The sequence below is a fragment of the Gracilinanus agilis genome, chromosome 1 (assembly GCF_016433145.1).
Source record: "Gracilinanus agilis isolate LMUSP501 chromosome 1, AgileGrace, whole genome shotgun sequence".
NCBI classification, from domain to species: Eukaryota; Metazoa; Chordata; class Mammalia; order Didelphimorphia; family Didelphidae; genus Gracilinanus; species Gracilinanus agilis.
In genome coordinates, this window is record NC_058130.1 from 268,120,822 (window position 1) to 268,147,346 (window position 26,525).

The 26,525-nt window shown below is 36.0% G+C and overlaps 1 protein-coding gene across 1 annotated transcript in view; it reads right to left on the reverse strand.

The window, feature by feature from the left end:
* Positions 1-26,525, reverse strand: part of UBE2R2 (ubiquitin conjugating enzyme E2 R2) — a 130,721-nt gene that overhangs the window by 54,215 nt on the left and 49,981 nt on the right. The window lies entirely within an intron of this gene.

Sequence of the window (26,525 nt, forward strand, 5' to 3'; positions counted from 1 at the left end):
AAATATAACTCTCTCTTCCCTTAACAAGTAAGTCATGCCTTTTTTACAAGTAAAAAAAAAGAAAAATAACAATTCGGCAAAACAAATATATGATGATGCCTGAACTATATGCAATATTTCATGCTCATCATCCCTCCATCATTCTATAATGAATGAAGGCAGCTGCATTTTTCAACTCTTCTTTGAGATTGTGCTTGGTAATTAAAATTACATGGCATCCAAGTTCTTAGGCTTATTTTTTTGGTTTGTTTTTACACAAAGAAGAAATGGTAACTATTAATAATTACATGAAAACACTCCATTTCCAAATATTTTCCCCCCTTGGCCCCTCGGACTGCCGAGGAACTTCCTCCACCCCACGCTTCAAGGCTCAGGAGCCTGGAGTCCCAGGGATGGCCTCTGAGAGGAACAGACTCCCAGCACAGGAAGTGGTGAAGTGGCTATGGACTTTATGCAAGAGGAGTGGCATCTCTTGTCCCCTCCCCAGAAGGAGCTGTACAAGGAGGTCAGGCTGGAGAAAGCCTGAAACCTGATCTTTGTGGCAGAGGGAAGCCCCATGGATGCTGGAGCAAGAAGGCCTAAGGAGCTTCTGCCCAGAAGGAGAGATCAGACCTGAAATGAAGGCAAATCTAAGAGAGGTGAGCCTTGCTGTGGAAGAAATGAACCTACAAAGATTCATGAGTGATCATCCTGATAACTTTGCTTTTAGAGAATTCTGTATTGCACCTCAAAATTCATCTTATATTAAACATCAAAGAATGCACACTGAGGAAAAATCTAGTGAAAGTAATCAGTGCAGAAAGACTTTTATGCATAGGGCCAATCTTGCTGGACATCAGAGAATCCACTCTGGGGAGAGATCTTATGAATGCAAGCAATGTGGAAAGACATTCAGAGTTCCAATCTTCTGTACATCATAGAATCCAGTGGGAAGAAACCTTATGAATGTAAGAAATGTGGGAAAAACATTCAGGGAGTGCCCCAGTTTTGCCAAACATTGGAGAATCCACAGTGGGGAGAAACCTTATGAATATAACCAGTGTGGAAAGACATTTAGTCAGATCTCCAATCTTGCTTTATATCAGACAATCCACATAGGGAGAAACTTTAAGAATACAAGCTATGGGGCAGCTGGGTAGCTCAGTGGATTGAGAGTCAGGCCTAGAGACAGGAGGTCCTAGGTTCAAATCTGGCTTCAGACACTTCCCAGCTGTGTGACCCTGGGCAAGTCACTTGACCCCCATTGCCCAACCTTACCACTCTTCCACCTATGAGCCAATACACAGAAGTTAAGGGTTTAAAAAAAAAAAAAGAATACAAGCTATGTGGAAAGATGTTCACAGGCAGCTCCAGTCTTGCTATTGTGTAAAGGAAGGAAATTTACCCTTCCCCTTCTCTGGAGCTGCATATCTGGCATTAGCCTGAACCTGACTCAAGAGGTGAGGATCGCATGATAGAAACCACTGAGTAAGGATAGAATGGCAGCAGGAAAAAGGCAGCAATTGGGACAGCTGGGTAGCTCAGTGGAGTGAGAGTCAGGCCTAGAGACAGGAGGTCCTAGGTTCAAACCCGGCCTCAGCCACTTCCCAGCTGTGTGACCCTGGGCAAGTCACTTGACCCCCATTGCTCACCCTTACCACTCTCCCACCTATGAGACAATACACCGAAGTACAAGGGTTAAAAAAAAAAAAAAAAAAAAGGCAGCAATAGAGTCGAGAGATCAGAAGACGAGGGCAGGGTAATGTCCTCTGTACTGCCCCCTGGACTGTTCCCCTGGGTGGCACAGGCAAAATAGAAAGCCACCTTTGACTCCTGAAATGAGATTTGTGAGTTAGTGGGTGGAGAAAAGGTTTGATAAACTGAGGGAAGAGTGGATATCCAAGCTCTTCTCTTTCAGTTTTGTTCCTGGCTGAACTTCCCTCTGAGCATGGCTATAGCCCCCTAATGGTGGCCAGAGAATAGCAAGCTAAATGGAGCAGTGAGAAAAGTATATGTCTCCTTTTTTCCCATCTTTTTCCCCTACTACCTTAGATTAAGTAAAATTAATTTAGGGCCAGTCTCATAATTTTCCCTCTAATGCCATATATTACAGAAACCACAGACATTTTCACTGACCTCTCACATTGTTCAAATTCAATCACTCTAGTATGTCATAAGCTCTCCTATGATTAGGTCCAAATGGGCATGTGATTTAGACCTAAAGTGTAATGCCATAAGAAAATTAAAGTAGTGTAGAATAGTTTACCTTTCAGATCCATGGGAAAATATTCTAAATAAAAAAAAAATTTTTTAAAGATCAATTTATTGATAAAGGAGAAATTTATGACCAAATTAGAGGTAGATTACATTATGAGGTAATTTTTATTCATTAAATTCAAAACTGTGTGAACAAAAAGTAAAGCAAACAAGATTAAAAGTGGAAGCAAGAAGTTATGAATTGCTTTACAACATGTCCAATTAAATACTTCAGTTTTCAGAAATTCTAACCCTATTCTCAAATGCCTTAATTCATCCTTTAATGGCATTCTGGATCTAAAGAGGGGTTAATTTAGGAAGGAAATAATATCTCTGCTCTATAGAAATCATTTGTAATTAGCATCATTTCCTATATGAGATTTTCCAAAAAATTCTTAAGAAGGAAAAATTAAAAGATAACAAATTATATTGGGGATATCAAATATGAAATAAAATTAATGACATTCAAAAAATAATTACATGAAAACAATGCTGAAATGTCCTGGTAATCAGAAATCTAAGTTAAAATAAATTTAAGATACCACACTAGGGATATCTCTCCACAAACCCCACAATAGATACAATTAAATGTAGTTGGGAAAAACATTCTAATATATTCATAGTGGTGTTAGAAATTAATGAAACTATTACAAATCATCATGTTTTAATAAGAGCCAGAAAACTGATCACACTTTTTGACCCAGTGACTTCAGGGAATATAGCCTATAAAATATCATCTAAAAGATATTAGATGATACATGTAAAATCCAGTGGAATTGCTTGTCAACTCTAGGAGGGAAAAAACATGGATCATGTAACCATGGAAAAATATTCTAAATTAATCAATTAAATAAAAAAGGAGAAAAAATAAAAAATATTGGAAACTATTTTATTTGTAATAAAAAAGCTAGGGGGCAGCTGGGCAGCTCAGTGGATTGAGAGCCAGGCCTGGAGACAGGAGGTCTTAGGTTCAAATGTGGCCTCAGATACTTCCCAGCTGAGTGACCTTGGGCAAGTCACTTGACCCCCATTGCCTACCCTTACCACTCTTCTGCCTTGGAGCCAATACACAGTATTGATTCCAAGACTGAAGGTAAGAGTTTTAAAAAAAAAGCTATAAATCCAACAACTGACTTAATTATGGTATATATTATATGGTATATATGTGATGTTACCAGAAAAATAGTAAGTATGATTCTAAAGAATTGTGGAGAGGCTTATTTATGAAGTGTTGCAAAGTGAAATAAGTTGAAACATGTCATTGAGTACATAAGATCAGAAAACCAAAAGTGGTACTTCAGACAAATTTGGAGAAAAAGCACACCCACCATTGACATTTCTTCTCGCTAACTGCCTATTTAATATATTTGGCTCTCTTTTATTAAATGGAAATTTTATTTACTTATATTACTGGTTTACCATATAAAATTTAAAAAGCAAAAAGTGATGTGCCTGAACTAAAATTATTTTAAAGGGTATATGAAATTATTAAGTAGGATAAACAGTACCTAGTAACCATTTTATGGTACTTAATGAGATAGCGTTTTTCTTATCTTACTTCATAATTCTTGTTTAATTTTTATTGCAACAAATTAGTAGGTAAAAGAACATTTTTATCAAGGTCATGAAATACAGCAGGGCTTCTATGAGACAAATTAAAACTACTTGATGACACTCTGTGAAACTGATCTAAGGATGTCAGTTTTATTGCTTTTTCTCATTGCAAACTTCCCTGTAGAAAGCAAAGGATTATATGTCAAATTGTTGATCAATTTGCTACCTTAAAAATAGTAAAGGTTTAATGAGATGTTCTCCCACCTTTAACAAGCAGCTTCATTCACCCTGCTTCTCTGTTATCCAAGACATACTTGGCTTTAAAAATACATGAACAACAATAAAATTTTAACTACATAACAAAAACAATTTTTTTAATATGTAAGTCAATCTTTTTGGCACTAAATTTACCATTGTTTCACCTTTCATCATGTTGCTGACTCACAACAAAAATTCTCAAAGCAGATTACTCTATTACAAAAATGAATAATATGGAACTAGGTTTTGAATGACAATACACATATAACCCAGTGGAACTGCTTGTCAGCTCCAGGAAGGAGATGGTAGAGGGGAGGGAGAGAACATGAATTATTGTTACCATGGAAAATAAAATAAAATAAACAAAATTTTAAAAAAATTTGAAAGCATCAATTTGAATAGTGGCCAAATCTATCCATTTCAATCAAGTCCTATTCTTTGCTTTAAAAAAGATTGTAAACAATCACTAGAGTACTTCCCCTTTTCCTCTTCTTTTGGCCATTTTTACATTCAATAATTTACATAAAAAATATTTATCATTCAATAAGCATTTCATTAAGCATCTACTGCTAGGTTCTATAACTAGCCACTGGAGATACAAAGAGCTTCTGTTCTACCACCCTAATCTTCTTCTTCTCCTTTTTTTAAACCCTTACCTTCAATACTCTGTACTGGTTCCAAAGCAGAAGAGTGGTAAGGGCTAGGCACTGGTGGTCATGTGACTTGCCCAGGGTCACACAGCTATGAAGTCTCTGAGGCCAGATTTGAACCTAGGATGTCCCATCTCTAGGCCTGGTTCTCAATCCACTGAGCCACCACCCAGCTGCCCCTACTCTAATGTTCTTAAGGGTCACAGTGGAAACAAAATAAGAAAAAATATAGGGAATAGGGAAGATTTTGTTCTGAGTTGATGGAAGGAAATAAAAGAGAGGAGAAAAGGAAGCACTTAAAAGAAATGAGGAAGAAGGCAGTGAAATTTAAGTCTTATAACTGGGCTGCATAAGAAGAGTATACAAACATGGAGGAAGGGATAGGGAAGAAGGTATCACACGAACCATAAGTTTGGGGTTGCTAGATTCCACATCAACAAACCCTAATATCTGAACCAGACAAAGGATATTTAAACACACACATTCTCTCTCTCATTCACTCATATACAGGTACACACACATACTTATCTGAAGCAAAATAAACTTCAATTGTGGAGGTTAGATGTTAAAGAGAAGATTAAAAAAGAATTAAAAAGCAAATATAAGAACCTGTGATCTTATTCTGAATATAAAAAGAAAGAAAAGCACTTTCAATTATACATTATTCGTATTGAACCCATTGCTTCTATTTCATAATCTTATTCTATGTAAAGATTGGGGAAGAGAATCAATTCATCTATCAAACAGAAGGTGATGGAATACAAAACAGAACTGAAAAATATTTTTATTTTAAAAACATACCTGAAGCAAATATTTACACAGAATTAAAATGACAGGATAAAGCAAGGTTTAGATGAATTCAATAAAGCAGGGTAGCAATCATAATCTCAAACAAGGTAATAGTAAAAGTAGATCTGGTTAAAAGATAATAAAAAATTAAAGGCATTAAAAATATTAAATAATATGAATAAGTAATAATTAAAGCTATGGTACTGATTATTGATCAGTACAACAGATGAGGATCATAAAATCCAGAAGTAAACAAACAGTAGCATAATGTATGATAAATCCAAAGATTCCAACTACTAATGTAAGGGTTTAACTTTCTTTTTTTAATGGCTGGAAAACCTGGAAAATCATACAACAAAAAATTAGATTTAAACCAACATCTCACTGCATGCCCCACAATAAATTAATTAATAAATAGATACATGATCTAGATGGAGAAAATTACATCATAAATAAGTTAAAGAATAGATGCAGATAACTTTTGTATCTATAGTGTTGTGAGGAAGATTATTTAGTTATTAGTTAGGAGACCTAACAGGAAAGGCTGGAGAATTCCAAATGGAATGGGGAAGCAGGAAGGGGCTTGCTCTCTCTCTGAGATGGACTCCATGGTGGTTGGGACAAGTTGCAACTGACCCTAGGAGACCTCAGATTTCCAGAGATCCTGAAGGAAGACTGACAACTACTTGTGGGAGATTTTGGTAGGGACTATTAATCCCAAACTGAGTTGCAGATTAACTTGGGCTAGGTTAGCTCCCAGAATCTACCCACCTGAAAGAGCACTGCTAGTGGTCCTGGAGGAGCTGGAACATCACTGGAGTGAGTCTGGATTCTGCTATGAGGATTCCCACTTCAGTCCTGCTATTCTCTGGGCCCTGTCTGGCTTAGATCTCAGTTGAATGGAGGAAAATCCCTCCCCTGACCCTGTGGTTTGCCCTTAGTCTGAAAATGTAAAAACCTCTATTCCCATCCTTTACCATAATTTCCTTGATTAAAATTGTTATAAACTCCCTTGCCATTTGCCTGCTGGTTTTCATAGGCCTTGTCAAGATGATGCAGAGTGGCAGCTAACTGCCACTTCTGATAATAGAGGAAGATTTCTTGACCAATAAGGGACAAAATGGTTTTACATAAACTTTTACAGAAAGTAAATCAATGCAAGTTAAAGAAAAAAAAAAGGAATCATTAAGGGGGGGGGGCAGGGAAGGCAACAACTTTCTCTGATAAAAATCCCTGATCTGCTATCTAAATATATTCAAAGATTTTATTCAAATAAACTAGAACAAGAGCCATTCCTCCAATAGGTAAACAGTTATGTTAAGATTAAAATTCTTTGGAGACTACATCTAAGTCTCTATTTATTAAATTATAAATTAAAAGGCAGAAAAAGAAAAGGCACCGGCCACATGTGGCCCCCAGCTGGCTGTGCAAGCTTCTCAACCAGACCTTAGGCATGCCAGGGTACTCTCCTGGACAGCATCAAGCCTGACCATGTGTGTACATGGGCTCCCCTAGCCACTGCTTGCCCTCGCTGGCTGCCTCCCCCTGAGTTTGCTGTGTGGTCACACTACAGGCACCTAACCATTTCCTCCCACTGTGATTCTGAGGCTAAAGAGACCTACTTTCTTCCCCTAGTCCAATTTTATGTTCCTTGTGACATCACTTTTCTGAGTTCCTCTGATTTGGCAGACTCTGACCTCAATCTGGATCAGAGGCAGGTCTTTCTGGCATGTGGGATAAGAGTCAAGCATCTTCCTGGCACCAGAGTCACTATGGTGTCTTCTCTCTCCCAAAGCAATCCCCTTATCTACAGCAATTTGTTGACAGATAAAAGCATCAGCCTTTGTTTTTAATTCAATCAAAGGGTAGGGGGGGAGGGGGGTTCAATTGTTCAATTACAACTTTCATCAGAGAATGCAGTATTTTCAAACTCAATATGAAACTTTCCCTTTAAAATCCAAGGCTGATGGTACCAAGAAAAAGGATGTAGGCTAGTTAGTGTTAAATGCTCAGTTAAAGTACATGAAAAGGCAGTTTTCAAAGGAAGTAATCTAAGTTATCAACAAAATCAAAAGAAAAAATCTCTCCAAAATATTTAACAGGAAAAATCAAACACTGAGCTTCCTCTTCACACCTATCAGTATAATACAGTTAACAAAAGAGAAAAATGATTATTAGAAGGGATTTGTAAGAACATACTAATGAAATGCTAATAAGGCTATGAAGTGGTATAGCCATTCTGTAGAGTAATTTACAACTCTTCCCAAAAAGTATTAACTATACACATCTTCAGACCCAGAAAGTATTACTTAGGTATATAGTTCAAAGAGAAGAAAAAAAGAAAAATACCTATTGCATACCAAACACAGCAGCACTTTTAGCTGTACAAAGGAACTGAAAATTAACAACAGGGTACCCACCAACTGGAAAATGGCTGCACAAATTAGGATATGTAAATGTAATGGATTTATCAGGACAATCCTGAGGGACTTATAAGAAAGAATGCTATCCACATTGAAAGAACTGTGCGGGTAGAAATGCAGAAGAAAAACATATGACTTATCATTTATTTATATGGGTATATGATTTGGGGTTTTGGTTTCAAAAGATTGCTCTATTGCAAAAATGAATAATATGGAAAGAGGTTCAAATCATTCTCAGACACAAGCAGTGACCCTTAAGACTCTTAAACATCAGTTTGCCTTGGTTTCCTCAACTACGTGGGAGATTATTATCTGGTAAAACACTTAGCACAGTTCCTGGCCTATAGTGAAATTCAAGCAAAAAATGTAACAGTGCTCAGCCAGAGAACTAAGGAATAAGGAAAGTAGACTGTGCTCCAGAACAGAAACTTAAGGCGCCTAAAAGGAGGCCGAAACAGTTTTAATGTTCAGCTTCCAGGGTAATTGCCATCAAGAAAGTAAGGGCTTGGGGGAGAGGGGAGGAGCAATTAAAATGATTGAAATTACAAAAGATCTCAGAAGGAAGAAGACTTAAGCACAAGCAAATAAACCAAATAAAGAAGATATATCAATGGCAAGTAGATATATGGCCTCCATATCAGCTAAATAAATCCAAATATCTCTGAATGAATAGTGCAAGGCAAAATAAAGTGAATGAACACTTGACTTGATGAAGCAGAGAGTCTCTGTGGATTCCCAAGAAAACAAACTACCACAAGATGTCAAATGGTTCCAGAAAAAAAATAATGATAATAGAAATAACTGGCTGACTAGCAATTGAATCTAAGGAGGCAAAGCCTAAAAACAAAAAACAAAAAAAGAAAACAACTGATTGGGAATGCAAATACAAAGAAGTGAAAGACAATATGGGAGAAAATTGAAAGGCAACGTTCAAAGAAAACATGATCTCTATATAAGCAAAATATGTTGATCTCAAAAATATAAAGGATGTAGAGACAATTTGAGGATTAAAAGTCTCCCAGAAAAATACAAGAAGTTAAACCTGTAAACAATAAAATTAAACTTCCCCATTAATGCTGAACACAGAAAACCAAGAGCTAAACAAAAGAATCCACAGATTACCTTTAGGAAAAGAAAATCCTCTATTGTAATTTTGAACAACACATGACTATTCTGCAACAACCAGAAACTGCAGAAGAGAATGGAATAATGAGTTGTGAAGAGTAAAGGAGTTCAAGATTTAACTAACAGTAGCACACACTGAAAAATGGGCTTTACTCACCAAAGGAAAAAAAATAGACCTTAAAAAAAAGGCAGGCTTTTGAAGCATTCCTACAAAGAAAATTAGATGTGGACAAAATATATGCTTTGCAAAGAGCCCCAGACTAAAGAAATATCAGAAAGGAAAAAAATACAGCAAGCAAGAAAGGCATATAAATTATATTTATTACATTATATTAATTAAATATTACATTTAATATATAATAATACATTAATGGGAAGAGGGTAACAAAAATAAAAAGAGCCAAGAATGGGCTTAAAATCAACAACAGCAGCAGCAAGAACAACCAACTTGGGGGCAGCTGTGTGGCTCAGTGGATTAAGAGCCAGGCCTAGAGACTGGAGGTCCTAGGTTCAAATCTGACCTCAGACACTTCCTAGCTGTGTGATCCTGGGCAAGTCACTTAACCCCCATTGCCTAGCACTTACTACTCTCTTTTGCCTTGGAACTAATACGCAGCATTGATTCTAAGGGTATAAAAAACAAAACAAAACAACAATCTTAATAACTTTCTAAAAGTACCCAAGGAGGAAACAAAAGTGAAAGCAAAACTTAACTAACAGAACTAACAGGGGAGGAATAGTCCTGGACTATGCTTTTAATTTATGCAGATGGGAGGGCAAAGGAGAGAAGATGAAATAGATAGAGGGAACTAGGTACTTACAATCTCAAATCAATGTAATGGTAAACAACGAAGGGAAAAATAACAAAGTCCTACAGAAGAATGGCTAAGGTGGTAAGGGGAAAGACTGAAAAAAAAAAGCAAAAGAATAAAATCTCAATTTTGTAATGGAAAGGGATCCTACTGAAGAACACCCCCATGAGAGGAAAGAAATATTCTATAATGAGGGATAGAGGTCCTACTGTAATGGGTATAATTTACAGGATTTTGGCACAGAGAGAGACTTATTTTTTTTTAAACCCTTACCTTCCATCTTGGAGTCAATACTATGTATTGGCTCTAAGGCAGAAAAGTGGTAAGGGCTAGGCAATGGGGGTTAAGTGACTTGCCCAGGGTCACACAACTAGAAAGTGTCTGAAGATTTGAACATAGGACCTCCCAGCTCTGGGCTGGCTCTCAATCCACTGAACCACCTAGCTGCCCTGGAGAGACTTATTTCTGAGAGAGTATTTAGCATCTTGCTTCAGGAGAAGGGAAACAAGAATTTCTGTGGGCAACCGATAACCAGAAAGGGTTGGGAGGACACTGACCAAAGAGATTTCATGGCAAATGAAGAAAAAAAAATTATTATGAGGAGAGCAGGATTTAACAACTGAATTCGAAAAACATGGGAAAATTTCTATCATGGAACAACGCTTCTATTTTCTCCATTTAATACTGGAATTGATAGCAATAAAAATGAAGTGTAACAGAAAAATGGGACAAGGAGAAAGATCTCTAGGGCAATAACACAGAAAATGTTAGAAGATAGAACTTAAATTAGGAACTTACAAGCTCTAATTTAATGTGGAATACAGAAACCAAAGAAGGAGTATATATTCATCAGGACTATGAATTTTTTTAAAATCCATAATAGAAAGGGTAGAGAAATAATGAAGAAAAATTGTTTTCAGAAAAAGGCACAGGAAGAAACTCAACAAATAAGCAAAAGTGAGGAAGGAAGTGACAAACAGGAATGGGGTTTCAGGGTAAGTGGAAGAGATCTGGTAGGAGTAGGTTTGTATCAAAGTAGATTAAATGAAAATAACTGAAGAGAAAAAATACTGTTTTTACAGAAAAGGGCTAACAAAAAATCATTATTCAGAAAAAGGCAAAGAAAAAACTAAGAAAGAAGTTAGAGAGGAGGGAAGATTTTAACTAATTCAACTAATTTGGGAAAGAAGAGGGGGAAAAAAAGGAGGAAGATGTAATTTAAATAAAACGCTCAAACTAAAGAAAGGATTGATGAGCCTAACATCACATAAACAATTTGCAATAATAAGAAAAGATATTCCTTTTCCAGTCTCTTTTTATGATACAAATATGGTCCTGATAACCAAATCAGGGAGAGACAACTAAGAAGAAAACGAAAATTACAGATTACAATAATCTCTAATGAACACTGATATAAAATATTCAAATAAAATATTACCAAGTATGACATGATAACATATTAGAAAGATTATATAGAACACAAAGAAGGAAAAAACAAACTTACCTAATTAAATGTGAATAGACTAAATAATATAACAAAAGAAAATAGTGAATAAAAAGAATATGCAAAATTCCACAATCTGTTGTTTAAAGGAATAAAAGCATTTTTTTTTTAATTTTAAACCCTTAACTTCTGTGTATTGACTTATAGGTGGAAGAGTGGTAAGGGTAGGCAATGGGGGTCAAGTGACTTGCCCAGGGTCACACAGCTGGGAAGTGTCTGAGGCCGGATTTGAACCTAGGACCTCCCGTCTCTAGGCCTGGCTCTCAATCCACTGAGCTACCCAGCTGCCCCTAAAAGCATTTTAAATGAAGTGAATTTTAAAACACACACACACACACACACACACACACGAGTTGACACAGTTCTAGAAATGTTAGCCATGTTAAAAGAAAATGAAGGCATAAAAAGAAGCAGAGAAAACAAAATTTAAAGAAAGTTATGGATTACAAGATAAACACACAAAATCAACCTAAACACCATCAACAAAATCAAGGAATCAATAATAGATTTAAGTTCCATTCAATATAACTACTAAAAGGCACAAAATATGTGTCAAGTCTACCAAAGCACTCATAAGGCTTATAAAGACCCAACTGGGAGCAGTTCAGTCAGGCCTAGAGACAGTAGGTCCTAGGTTCAAATCTGACTTCAGACACTTCTAGCTATGTGACCCTGGGCAAGTCACTTAATGCCCACTGCCTACCCCTTACCACTCTTCTGCCTTAGAACCAATACACAGTATTGATTCTAAAACAGAAGGTAGGGGTTTAAAAAAAAAAAAAGACAATCACACAATCCTTAAAGAAACAGAAAATAAATAATTAAAAGATTATGCAGTTCTCAGGGCTTAATTGTGCCAATATAATAAAAATGAAAATACTATTGAAATTAATTTACAAATTTAATGTAATGTCAAACTACCAAAGAGAAACTTTAGATAGAAGAAATAACAAAATTCATTTGAAGATATATTAGAATAGGAATAGGAATGAAGGTGAAATAAAACTTCCAGACTTTAAACTCAAGCAATAAGACTACAAATATAATAAACTATATTAGTAATAATTTTTATTTATTTATTGTTTATTTTAAAAAATAAATTTTAAAATATGTAATCATATAAATAGATGTTGAAAAGGCTTTTGACAAAATCCAACACCCCATCTATTAAAAGCTCTAGAAGTCACAGGAATAAATGAACCTTTCCTTAACATAGTTAAAATTTTTATCTAAATCCGAGAATAAATATTATACATAATACAGAAAGGTTAAGATACCTTTCCAATAAGACGAGAGTGTAAAAGCAAGAATGCCTATTATCACACCACAATTACTTAATACAAATGCCTATGCTAGCTATAGTAATAAGACAAGAAAAAGGAAATGAGGGAATTAAGTACAGAAAAAGAGGAAATAAAAATTATTTCTTTTTCTAAATATGATGATATATTAAGAGAACACTAGAGACTCAACAAAAAAATTAAATGAAATTAAAAAACTCCATAAAGTTGCAGGATAAATCAGCATGAACACATGCACACACAAATACATAAAATCAAGAAAACCCAGCAGGAAGAGCTAGAATGAGAAATTCTACTCAACTACACTACAGAGGGCCAAAAAATCCTTGAGAGCATATCATCCAAGATTCACTATAAAACATTTTGCAGAAAAACAGAAAAAAAAATTGGAAAAATATTAATTACTCATTGATCAGATGAGGATATGGGAAGAGAGATGGGAAAGTCTGGTAGCTTTAGAGCTGAGTCTTTAAGGAAGTCAGGGATTCTAAAAGTTGAAAGTTAAAAGAAAAATTGAATTGTGAACCTATATGTCAAATACTGTGCTAAGTGCTTGGGATAGAAAAAAAAGCAAAAAAGACAGTTCTGCTCTCAAGGAACTCAAGTCTTTACAGGAGGCAACAACATGGGAACAACTACTTACAAGCAAAATATAAAGAGGATAAATTAGGAATAATCTTAGAGGAAGGGCATAAGATTAAAGCCTAGGGAAGACATCCCATAGAAGGTAGAATTTTAGTTGACACTGGAAGGAAACCAGGGAAGCCAGAGGGCAGAAGTGATAAGGGAGAGCACTGCAGGTATGGGGAATAATCTGTGAACATGTTCTCAAAATATCTATAAGAAATGAGAGTAGTGTGGGTGATAAAAGTATTTTATTTACTATTGTTGTGGAGGGTACAATCAGATTGACTCAGATCTAGTTGAATGGCTAGACTCAAGAGTAGTAATTAGTGGATCAATGTAAACACAGAAGGTCTCCAGTAGAGTGCTCTATCCATAAGTCATTCAAGAAGTAAAGAAATTATTATGTGACAAATATGGTACAAAGAACAAGGAAGGTTTAATTTTAAAATAACAATAGTCCCTGTGCTCCTAGGGCTCACATTTCAATGAAGGAACATTTTTATTGATGACATGGATAGAGGCACAAATATAGTATGCTCATCAAATCTGCAATCGAGACAAAGCTGTAATAGAAAATTTAACACAGAAGATGAAAGATTTTGAATCCAAAATAATCCTGAGAGACTAGAGCATTGTACTGAATCTAATTGTGATGAAATCTAATTGGAATAAATGTCAAGTATTATATATATGGGTTAAAAAAATCAATTTTGAAAACAAAAAATGGATGAGTTATGTATGATTAGACATTTGAAAAAATCTGGGGGGATTTAGGAGCCTGTAAACTCAACTATGATTCAGAAATAGGATGAGGCAAAAAAAGCAAATATGAATTTAGACTGCCTTAATAAAGGCAAAGCTTCCAAGAACCAGGAATTAACAGTCCCTCTGCATTTTACATTGGTCATTTCCCAAATATGTTCAGTTTTGGATACCAAGGATTAAGAGAGACACTGATGAGGTATAGGTCTCATCTCAATAGGGCCACTGATAGTTATGTTCAAACACAGAATGTGAAGGACTGTCATATAGAAGGTGAATTCAGTTAAGTATATAAACTTGGTAGTGCTAAAGTGAAAAACTACCTTTACTTGGATCATTTTCATGCTTTATGCAAGTTAAAGTGAAGCAGTCTATCAAATAACTAACCAGCTTACAGAATGAATATAAATGAAAGATAAATATTTTTTATTCTTTTAAGGGAGCAAAGTTTTTTTGATCTCTTTTAATAGTATAGTGAGTTATTATTATTTTTTGAAAACCCTTATATCTTGTACAAAATATTATAACCACGCTCTTTGTGGTGGAAAAAATTGGAAAATGAGGGGGTGTCCCTTGATTGAGGAATGGTTGAACAAATTATGGTATCTAATGGTGATGGAATAGTATTGTGCTGAAAGGAATGATGAACTGGAGGAATTCCATGTGAACTGGAATGACCTCCAGGAATTGATGCAGAGTGAAAGGAGCAGAACCAGGAGAACATTGTACACAGAGACGGATACACTATGGCACAATCGAACGTAATGGACTTCTGTACTAGCAGCAATACAATGATCCAGGACAATCCACAGAAACTTATGAGAAAATGCTATCCACATCCAGAGAAAGAACTGTAGGAGCAGAAACACAGAAGAAAAACATATGATTGATCATGTTCAATGGGGATATGACTGGGGATTTTCACTTTAAATGTTCATTCTACTGCAAATATTAATAATATGGAAATAGGTTTTGAACAATGATACATGCTAAACCCAGTAGAATTGCTCATTGGCCCTGGGATGGGGGAGGGAAGAGGTAAGGGAAAGGACATTAATCATGTAACCATGAAAAAATATTTTTAATCAATTAAAAAACCCTTACCTTCCGTCTTTCAATCTATATTATCTATCTATATTATTTATTGGTTCCAAGGCAATGGAGATTAAGTGACTTGCCCAGGGTCACACACCTAGGAAGTGTCCTGGGCAAAATTCGAACACAGAACCTGGCTCTCAATCCACTGAGCCACCTAGCTACTACCCCCAATTATTTTCCTTTTACAAGATCATTGCAAATGTGCTTTTATGTGCTAAACAGATGCTAATTTTACATATTGAGGCACTCAAGTGAAGAGCTCTGGACCAGAAATCAGAGGCCCTTAAATCTGCCTTTTCATTTCTTTCATCTGTAAAGTATAAATAGTGATAGCACCTATCTTCCAAGGTTGTTGTGAAGATAAAATGAAATAATAGGTAGAATAGGTACTAAATATTAATAAACATAATGCTAGCTAGCATTATTATTATCGTATAAGTACAGGCATTCCAGGTTTATGTTGTTTATCACATATTCTTACAATTATGTATTTGTCTAGAAGGAAATTTCTTTTTGGAATCACTGTGACGTAGTGATAGCTGGGTTATTAAAAACAGTATAGGAATAAATTCAATATATTCTAGCCAGTTATTATTAACAGTAACCCAGTGTTACTAACCCTCAAGTCACCAGCCCAGTAGCTCCGTAAAATAGAATGTAGTATTTCTGCATGTTTCTGTCTGTATGTCTCTGACTTTCTATGGGTTCATATTATTTCTTAACTCATATCTCAATTTCCAGAATTTGTGGGAATGGTACTGGTTGTTGCTTGCTGCCTAACTATGTAACACATAATTACTCAAAGAAGTCTCTGTCATTAAGCCCCTATCCACATCTAGAAAGTCTCCAATTCTTGCAAATAATCCCTTATCTCATCATATATGGATGAGAGACATCAGTGGCCATGTGATTTAGTACAATACAGTAAAAAAATAATTATAAATAGAACAGTCACAAAGAAAAACCATAACGCATCTTCTTAGCTGAATTATATCCTTTGCCGAATTATATCCTTTGCCCCTTTTACCACTATTTTCTGAAATAGGCTGATCCCTACTTTCAAGGGATGATGCAAGTGAAAAGGCATAGAGTCAGGAGATGGAGTGCCATGTGTGCCAAATAGCCTGTATGGCTGGATTTTGAAGTATGTGGAAGAGAGTCAAATGTAAGAAAATTACAAAGATAAGGAGGAGTCTGGTTGTAAGGAGCTTTAAATGTCCACACCCCTCCCCCCAAAGACTTTATATTTGTTCTTATATTTTATTGAGGGATGACACGGTCAGACGTGTTTTTTTTTTTTTAAATCACATTGGCAGAAATGGTTGATATGATTGAGGGGAGTATTGGAATACTCTAGGCCAGTACTGGTGAACCTTTTAGAGATCATGTGCCCAAACTGCACCTTCAGCTGCCTAGGAGTCCCCCACATTACCCCAGACAGAGGAAGTGCTCACATTGGGCTGCTGGGTGGAGGAGCAGGACATGAAAAATGTCTTAAGGTGCTGTGGAAAGGGGTAACAGAGCAGCCCCCTCCTGGCATGTGTGCCATATCTTTGCCAACACAGCACTAGGCAAAAGAGAATGAGAGCTTTTGCTGAAGTGATGGCTATGGGGCTAGAGAACATATGGGAGAGATGTGAAAAAAGAAATAATAAGATTTAAAACTGAATGGATAGGAATCAAGAATGACATCAAGGTTATAAAACTGGATAACTAGAAGGAAGGTGGTTGGCCTAACAAATGAACACAGTAGATCTTGATACAATTATCTCATTGAAAGGCAACTTTCCCATACAGAATGTAGAAAATAACTTTATGTAACTATAAATAAAAACCAAACAGTGCTGAAATTACTATCAGAGTTAGAAAAGCCAGCATTTCCCCAAAACTCAGCTGAACAATTCTTTTGTGGAAATAAATTTCAACAGAAAAAGAAATGACAAAATCTAATGAGGAGGACCTTTGGAAAAATAGAAGAGATTCTAACATATGCCATAGTACTGGACACCTGAGTGCCTGGAAGCTGGACATAACAAGTAGAAATCCCCACCAACTGCTTGAGTTGACAGGATTAATTTAAGGACAAAAATCATGCTGAAGGGAGGAGACTAAGGGGATCTGCTTTGGCTATTAACCTCCTTAGGTTTGTTCTATGCTTCGGTATACTCAAGGGGACCCAGAAGGTTCCAGGAATCCCTAAGGTAAAGCTCCAGGGAATTAAGACACAACAAACATTCATTAAGTCCCTTGCTAAATGCAAGATTTAAAGAAGAAATACAGAGGCAGCTGGGTAGCTCAGTGGAGTGAGAGTCAGGCCTAGAGACAGGAGGTCCTAGGTTCAAACCTGGCCTCAGCCACTTCCCAGCTGTGTGACCCTGGGCAAGTCACTTGACCCCCATTGCCCACCCTTACCACTCTTCCACCTATGAGACAATACAACGAAGTACAAGGGTTTAAAAAAAAAAAAAGAAATACAAAGTTATGAAGTTGATAATCTCATTTAGTGCCACTCAAAAAGAAGATGAGAAAAATAAGCAGAGTTGGGGACCTACATTTTACACATGTTTAATTTAAAACCAATGGGACACCCTAGGTGGAAATATACTGAACATAGTTAGTGATTCTCATCTGGCATTCAGAATTATACATACAGATTTGACAGATCTGCATAGAAATAGTATTGGAAGCCATGAAACTAACAGGAAACAGAATAGAGGGAGATGTGCAAGAATAAGACCTTGGGTCTAATTACTCAAATATACAAGGAGCTAAAAAATCAAGCCATTGCCCAATTGATAAATGGGCAAGGAACATAAATAGGCAATTTTCAGATAAAGAAATCAAAACTATCAATAAGCACATGAGAAAGTGTTCTAAATCTCTAATAATTAGAGAAATGCAAATCAAAACAACTCTGAGGTACCACCTCACACCTAGAAGATTGGCTAAAATGACAGCAGGGGAGAGTAATGAATGTTGGAGGGGATGTGGCAAAATTGGGACATTAATGCACTGCTGGTGGAGTTGTGAACTGATCCAACCATTCTGAATGGCAATTTGGAACTATGCCCAAAGAGCGCTAAAAGACTGCCTGCAGCCATACCACTGCTAGGTTTGTACCCCAAAGAGATCATAAGGAAAAAGACTTGTACAAAAATATTTATAGCTGCGCTCTTTGTGGTGGCAAAAAAAATTGGAAAATGAGGGTATGCCCTTCAAATAGGGAATGGCTGAACAAACTGTGGTATCTGTTGGTGATGGAATACTAATATGCTCAAAGGAATAATAAACTGGAGGAATTCCATGTGAATTGGAATGACCTCCAGGAATTGATGCAGAGTGAAAGGAGCAGAACCAAAAGAACATTGTATACAGAGACAGAGACAGATACACTATGGTAAAATCGAATGTAACGGACTTCTGTACTAGCAGCAATGCAATGATCCAGGACAATTCTGAGGGAATTTATGGAAAAGAACACTACCTACGTTCAGAGGAAGAACTACAGGAGTGGAAACACAGAAGAAAAACAACTGCTTGAATACATGGGTTGATACGAACATGAATCATGTAACTATGGGGAAAAAAAAAAGAATAAGACCTTGGGAGACAATACTCCACATGAATAAGTCAAATACATTAAGACAATACACAGTGACAAGACATAGAAGGAAAGCCAGGAGAGAATGTAAGATACAAATGAAACTGAGGGACTTAGTGTCAAAACCTGCAAAGACCAAGAAGAGTGAAGAAAACAGCCATTAGATTTGGCTAATAGGAGGTCCCTAGAGACCTAGGGCACTTAAAAGTAGGCAGTTGGGAAGAAGAGGGAGGGAAAGACCCCAGAAGCCAGGTGTTAAAAGGTTATAATACTAATAGTAGCTAGCATTTATATGATATACTATATACCTTTACAAATGTCTCATTTTAACTTCAAAACAATCTAGAGAAGTGGAGGCTTCAAATAAATTGGATCTCTAAGAGCAGAGTTGTGAATTTGTTCTATCTCCCATCAGGACCACGAATAGGAAATACAACAAACTCAAAACAGAGATTAAGCAAAGAGGACAGACAATGCAAGGCCAGCACCCACAAAGGAACAAGTGAAACAGAAGGACAGGGGTCTAAAATAAAAGGTTGCATATCTAGCAGAGCAGCAGCAGCCAGACTACAGGAGGGACAGGACCAAAAACAAAACCTACCCAACCTATCCCAGGGACTGGGAGGAAATAGAGCCTGACCCTGCCAAAAGTCCCAGTCTGGGATCTGAGGCTATATAAATATGAGTAAACAGAAGCAAATACCAAATACAATTAAGAAATGTTAAAGAGTTACCAGAAGTCCAAGAGAGAAATCCAAAAGATAGTACTTAATAACAATTGTCCACATAAATTTTCTAAACTTTTAAGATCGAAATTGTTTCCCTCTCCTTTCAAGAAGATGGTAAACAATTTGATCTGGGTTATACATTTATTATCATGCAAAACTTGTCTCCATGTTGTTCACTGTTATAAGAGAATACTCATATGAAACCAAAAATCCAAATAAACTAAAGCGAAAAATAGAATGCTCTGATCTGTACTCGGACCCCAATAGTTCTTTCCCTGGAGGTGAATAGTATTCCAAAAGAAGATAGTATTAACTCCAAGACAAGTATGAGCAAAACCTTAGAAGAGAAAAACACAAAATAGCCTGGTCACAAGGAACCATAAGAATGGCTAGATAAAAATAAAAATATGATACTAATTAAATTAGAAATGCCAAGAAAAAAGTGGAGACAGAATAATTTAGGACAAAAAGGTATACTTCCTGCCATAATGGCTAGAAGCAAGCTAGCCAGCTCTGTGACACCCTCTTCAGTAAAAATCTAAAATTCTCACCAGACTGAATAATGATCAAGAAAACCAATTAAAGAAAGGGGATTGTGAGAAAAGAGCAACATTCTATTCTATGACATGGAATAGCTTTGCCCACCTTAACATTCCATTTGGATTTAGAAATATATTACTCCAAAAACAAATAAGAATTACCTGCTTCCCACCCAGGCCAGGAATCTATAACCCTATAGAATCTTGTAGAGAACTCAGAACAAAAAAGCCAAGCTCTGGCAGGTCTGCTATTAATTAGACCAACAGAGGCCCAGTCTGGAACCCAGCTTGAAGCCCATAGCTACAGGAACTCAGATTGAGAGAAATGGGGAGGGATACAACCCACAGCCTAGCACAAATGGTCTTAGTCCTGGCTTCGAAAGCCCAGCTTGAGAGAGCAGACCCAAGGAGCTCTATGTGAGGCACAATACCAGAAAGGCTACAGGATCCTTTGAAGGTGTCTGAGATACTATAAACAGGACTAGTGAGGCCCTGCCCACATTATTCAATTGAGGACATTAATCCAGGCACAATCAGTACCCTCACCGCCCCACCCCACAAACTAGACACTGAATTAGACTAGATGAGCAAACCAAGGAAAACTCCAAATACTATGTGGAAATACCTTGGTTTGAGTGATGCCCAGGGGGTAAACCCCGAGGAGGAGAACAACCCCACAACAAGTCCAGGTAAAGCCTCCGAGAAAAAATGTCCTGGTCAGAGGGACTGCAGGAGTACCTGGAAGAAATGAAACAAGAGAAACAGAATGGAAAAGCTAGGGAGGAAAGAATGGCAAGGAAAATTGACACCTTACAATAGATGATGGAAAACCTTACCCAAGAACTAAATGCCCTAAAAAATTACAATAAGCCAAACAAAAATGTCTCAGTAAGATAAATGAAATATTAAAACAAAAAAGAAAATGTGAGAAATGTTTCATCACAATCAACTGACCTGGAAAACAGATCAGGAGAGAGAATCTAGAATTATCAACTAAAAATCAACACAAAGATAGGGTTCATTTTTCAAGAAATTTTAAATAAAAACCACCCAGAATTCTTACAGCCAGAGGTCAAAATGAAGAGAATCTATCAGTCACCTATGAAAAGAAATCTCAAAATGAAAACTCCCAGGAATATCAGTTAAAATCCAGAGTTTCAAGGTCAAAGGAAACATACTAAAAGCTTCTAAAAAGGAGGAATTCAGGTACCAAGAGGCCAAAGAAAAGGTCACACAAGAATTAATTTCTGCCAATAATAATAATAAGAGAACTTTGAATGTGATATTACAAAAAGCAAGAGATAAAAGTTTACAACCAAATCTATCAGACAAAAAACTTATATATATGGGGGGAGGGGAGTGGGGGAAGAAGAGTATACCTTTAATGGAAATTGTTCCCAAGCATTAATGAGGAAAAGACCAGAGGCAAGCAGACATTTTAAAATAGAAATACAGAAGCCAAGAGAAAAAACACAAGAGTATAAATATATTTTTCATTAAAAGGAAATATATGAATAGGAATTGTTTACATATTAATAAGTTTCACTTATTAGAGGGCTTTTCTGGGTGGTGTTTTGTCTAAATAGTCTTAGGAGGAAACAAAAATGGTAGGAACAGGGAACTCTACTGAGAAAGAAAGGAAGAAGATGAGGAAAAATGAATATTGTTGCATCAAGATATGTAAGATGAAGAATATAAACTCAAAGAAGAAGAAGGTTCCATGAACCTTATTTTCATCTTTAAAGGAAGATTAAACAATCACACCAACAGACACAGGTATTTTGGTATAGAAATACATTATAAATTCAAAAGAGAAATAGGAGGGGGCAGGGTCAATGGAGGAGTATTAAAAGAGAAGTCAGGATAGGTATGGGAATAATCATAAATAAAACAATTTCAAATGTTGTGAAGAGAAGATTTAAAAGGAAAGGAAGAATAACAATCTGGGATTAGAATGGGATAAGGAAATGAGAAAAGATGCAAATAGAGAGGAAATAAGTTCACTTATAGATCACAAATGTCAGACAAACTCTCTGTAACCAACTTATTTATAAAGGGAGGGTATTAACAAAGGGAGAAAAAATACAAAAAGAAATGGGAATGGAAAAAATTCACCCCCCCAAAAAAATTGAAGAGCATACAGAATGTATTAGAAGGTAGAACCTGACAATATACTGTTTATAAGAAACACACCTGAAACATAAAGATTCACAATGAATTAAAATAAAAGGCTAGAGCAAATCTACTGTGCTTCAGCTGAATGTTGAGAGGAAATGTTGTATCTTAATTTTTCATCAATAATAGAATCAAAAAAGTGGGTATGCAATGTAAAAAAATGAACAAGAAATCAAAATCATAAGCATAAAGGTCCCTGAATTGATAAATCAAACTAGGAGCTATATATATTGTGAGAGAGCAGGGAACTAACCAATTAAACAAAATGGTTTGTTCATCTGACATTTAAAAAGAGAAAAGAGGGGCAGCTGGGTAGCTCAGTGGATTGAGAGCCAGGCCTAGAGACGGGAGGTCCTAGGTTCAAATCCGGCCTCAGACACTTCCCAGCTGTGTGACCCTGGGCAAGTCACTTGACCCCCATTGCCTACCCTTACCACTCTTCCACCTATAAGTCAATACACAGAAGTTAAGGGTTTAAAATTTAAAAAAAAAAAAAAAGAGAAAAGAAAATCAAATTGTTCAAAGGAATTATATGCTAACAAATGACAAAAAAAAAAAATTCCCCCAAAAATTAAATATCCAAACAAAGGAAAGGACTTTAAATAGCCAAAAATTGTAAAAGAAACTAAATCATGAGTAATTTTCAAAGAAGATAAACAAGACCAGATAGATTCATAAGTCAATGCTAGCAAACAATTAAAGAATAATTAATAATAAGAAAAAAGAAAACATCTTTCCAATCTCTATGATACTAATATGGTCCTGATAACCAAACCAAGGAGAACATAAGCAAAGGAAGAAAACTACAAACCAATATCTCTAATGAACTAAACCAAAAAAAATTCAAATAAAACATTAGCAAATGGGCTGCAACATATCAGAAAGGGTATATAGATACTGTCCCTAGAAATTTATATCAACAATTCAAGGCTGGCTAAATAGCAGAAAGACTTTGTTATTCAGTCATATCCAACTTTTCATGATTCCATTTGGGGTTTTTGCAGCAAAGACACTAGAGTAATTTGCCATTTCCTTTTCTAACTCATTTCACAGATGAGGAAACTGAGGCAAACAGGGTTAAGTGGCTTGCCCAGGGTCACAAAACTAGTAAGGGCCTGAAGCTAGATTTGAACACCTGGGTCTTCCTGATTGCAAGCTTGGTGCTCTATCCATTGAGCTGCTTCATATAAAAGGCTACAATATAATAAACTATGTTTATCATAGAAATAACTTTTAAGCTATGTTGTGAGGAAGATTAGGTAGTAATTATTTAAGTATTAAGGATGTACCTAGCAGGAAGGAGCTGGAGCATTCCAAGATGGAATGAAGGAGCAGGAAGAAGTGGCTTGTGCTCTGAGAGAGACTCCATTAGGGGTTGGCACAAACTGTTGTTAGCCCTGGGAGATCTCAGAGTAAAGGACACCCTGCATCCTGATGTCCCTGGGATCCTGAGTGGTGGTGGCTTTTCAGCAAGAGGACAAGACCTACAGAGAAGCACCAAGAAGAGGAGAAATTTGGGATCTGGTGGACAGCATCTCAAGCACACTCTTTCTTCTTGAATATCTTGGACCACCTAAGCTTTTGGCATCCTGATCATCTGTGGATTACTGTGAGAACCCCAAAGCCACTCTCAGACCCATGTGCTGTGCTGGTCAAATCTGGCTGGTACCAGGTTTGAGGCCTTCACAGTGACTCCTGCACTGCTCCTTTGGCCCTGCCTGCTTAGATCACTAAGATTAGAGTAGAGAAGTCCTCCCCTTGCCCTGTGGTTTTGCCCTTTAGATTTTAAGTATAGAAATCCCTTTCCCACCTTTTAGTTAAACATAATTAAACCTGTTAAACCCTTTTACCTTGCCTGCTTCTTTCTAGACTCTGGCCTAGGGAAAGCTGGGTGACAGTTAAGACCAACTGCCATTCCTGTGTTAATCCAGTGAACTCTGGTCTTCCCATCCTGGTCCAGTCTCGCCTAAACCCAGTGTGTACCCACAACTATTTAGATTTATTGTAACATCCCTGGTGCCCTCCATTATCTATTTTCACAGCTATTAAAATTATATAAATAGGCTTTTGCAATGCAAGAATCCAGGACAATTCTGAGGGACTTACGAGAAAGAACACTATTCACATCCAGAGAAGGAACTGTGGAAGTAGAAACACAGAAGAAAAACAATTGCTTGATCACGTGGATCAGTGGGGACATGATTGGGGATGTAAACTCTAAATGATTGCCCTAATATAAATATTAATAATATGGAAATAGGTCTTGATCAATGACATATGTAAAACTCAGTGGAATTACTCAATGCCTAAGGTGGGGGGAGGGAAAGAACATGAATCATGTAACCATGGAAAAATATTCTAAATCAATTAAAGAAAAAATTTTAAAGTAAAAAAAAAAGAAAATAAATAGGTTTTTGACAAAATCCAACAGCTCTATGTATTATTAAAAGTTCTAGAAATCATAGGAATAAATGGTCCTTTCCACAACATAGTAAAGATATTTATCTAAATCCAAGACTAAAACTAAACTATATGTCATAAGAAAAAAAAATCAATAGATCCTCCTAATAAGGTATGGAATCAAAGCATGGATGTGCCTATTTTCACCGTAACTATTTAGTATGAGATCACAAATGCTAACTATAGTAATAAGACAAGAAAAGGAAAATGAGATGATAAGCATAAACAAAGTGGAAACACAATCATTACTTTTTCTAAATTATATGATGGTGTTCCAAGAACCCCAAAGAGTCAATGAAAATATTACCTGAAATAATGAATTCTGCAAAGTTGCAAGATAAATCCACATATAGATCAGTTTTTCTATATATTACTAGAGAACTCTATTCAAAATAACTATAGAACATATTAGGGAGTATACCTATTGGATGCATGCAGGAGCTTTATGAATCCAACTATTATAATATCCTTTGCAGAAATGGCAAATCTATCCTGGAAAGTAATTTGGAACTATACCCAAAGGGTTTTAAAACAGTGCATATACCCTTTGACCCAATAATATTACTACAAGGTTGATATCCCAAAGAGATTTTTAAAGGAAAAGGAAAAATATTTATGTGTAAAAAAATATTTATAGCAGCTCTTTTTGGACATTGAAGGGATGCCCACCAATTGGAGAATAGCTGAATAAGCTGAATAAATACTTATTGTGCTAAATGAAATGGCAAACAGGATGATTAAAAAAAACAAAAAACCTGGGCAAACAAATGAACTGATGCAAAGTGAAATGAACAGAACCAAGAGAACATTGTACAAAGCAATAGCTATACTGTACAATAATAAACTGGGACTGACTTAGCTATTCTCAGCAATTCAATGATCCAAGACAATTCTGAAGAACTGATGATGAAAAATGCTATCTTCAAAGAAAGAACTGATGGAGTCTGAATGTTTCAGTATTTTTCTTAGGGTTTTTTTTGGGGGGGGGAGGGGAAGATTGTGTTTTCTTTTATAACACTGCCTAATATGGAAATGTGTTTTGCATAGTCCAAATCAAATTGTCTTCTCAAAAAGGGGGAGAAGAAGAAGAAAACTTGGGACTCAATTTTTTAAAAAAACTAATGCTGAAAATTGTTTTTACATGTAATTAGAAAAAAATATAAAATCTATCCCCAAAAGAAATAGATCTAAATAACTGAAGCTTTAATTGTTTATAGATAACCAGATTGAATATAATAAATATGGCAATAAATTAATTTACTTATTTAGTGCCATACCAATCAAACCCCCAAAAGGAATAATTCCAAAAGTTAGGGAAAAAATAATGATTTTTATATGAGGAAACAAAAGATCAAGAATCTCAAGGATAATAATGAAAAAAAAAGTAGGAAGAGGATCTGTTAATAGAAGATCTTGAATTGTATTACAAAGCAATAATCATTAAAGTGGCCTGGTATTGATTAAATTTTTTAAAAAAGAAGTAGAGGTCCATCACTGGAACAGAATAAGTACATTACTTCTGAAGTAAACATATACAAATAGCATAGTGATCAATAAACCCAAAGACATCAGTTTCTGAGGGAAGAGCTCACTATTTGAGAACACCTGCTGGGAAAACTGAAAAGGAGACTTGCAGAAAATAAGTTTAGACCAACAACTTACACTCTATACCAAAATAAGCTCCAAATGCATATATGCCTAGATATAGTCACATCATAAAAAAAAAGCAAACAAAGCAAAGAAGAAATTACTTATAATATATACACAGGGTAAGAATTCATAACTGAACAAGTGATGGAAAAGTTAAGACAAGATAAAAACGAACAATTTTAACTATAACAAATTTCTGAAGTTTTGCACAAGCAAAAAAATATAGAAAAAGTC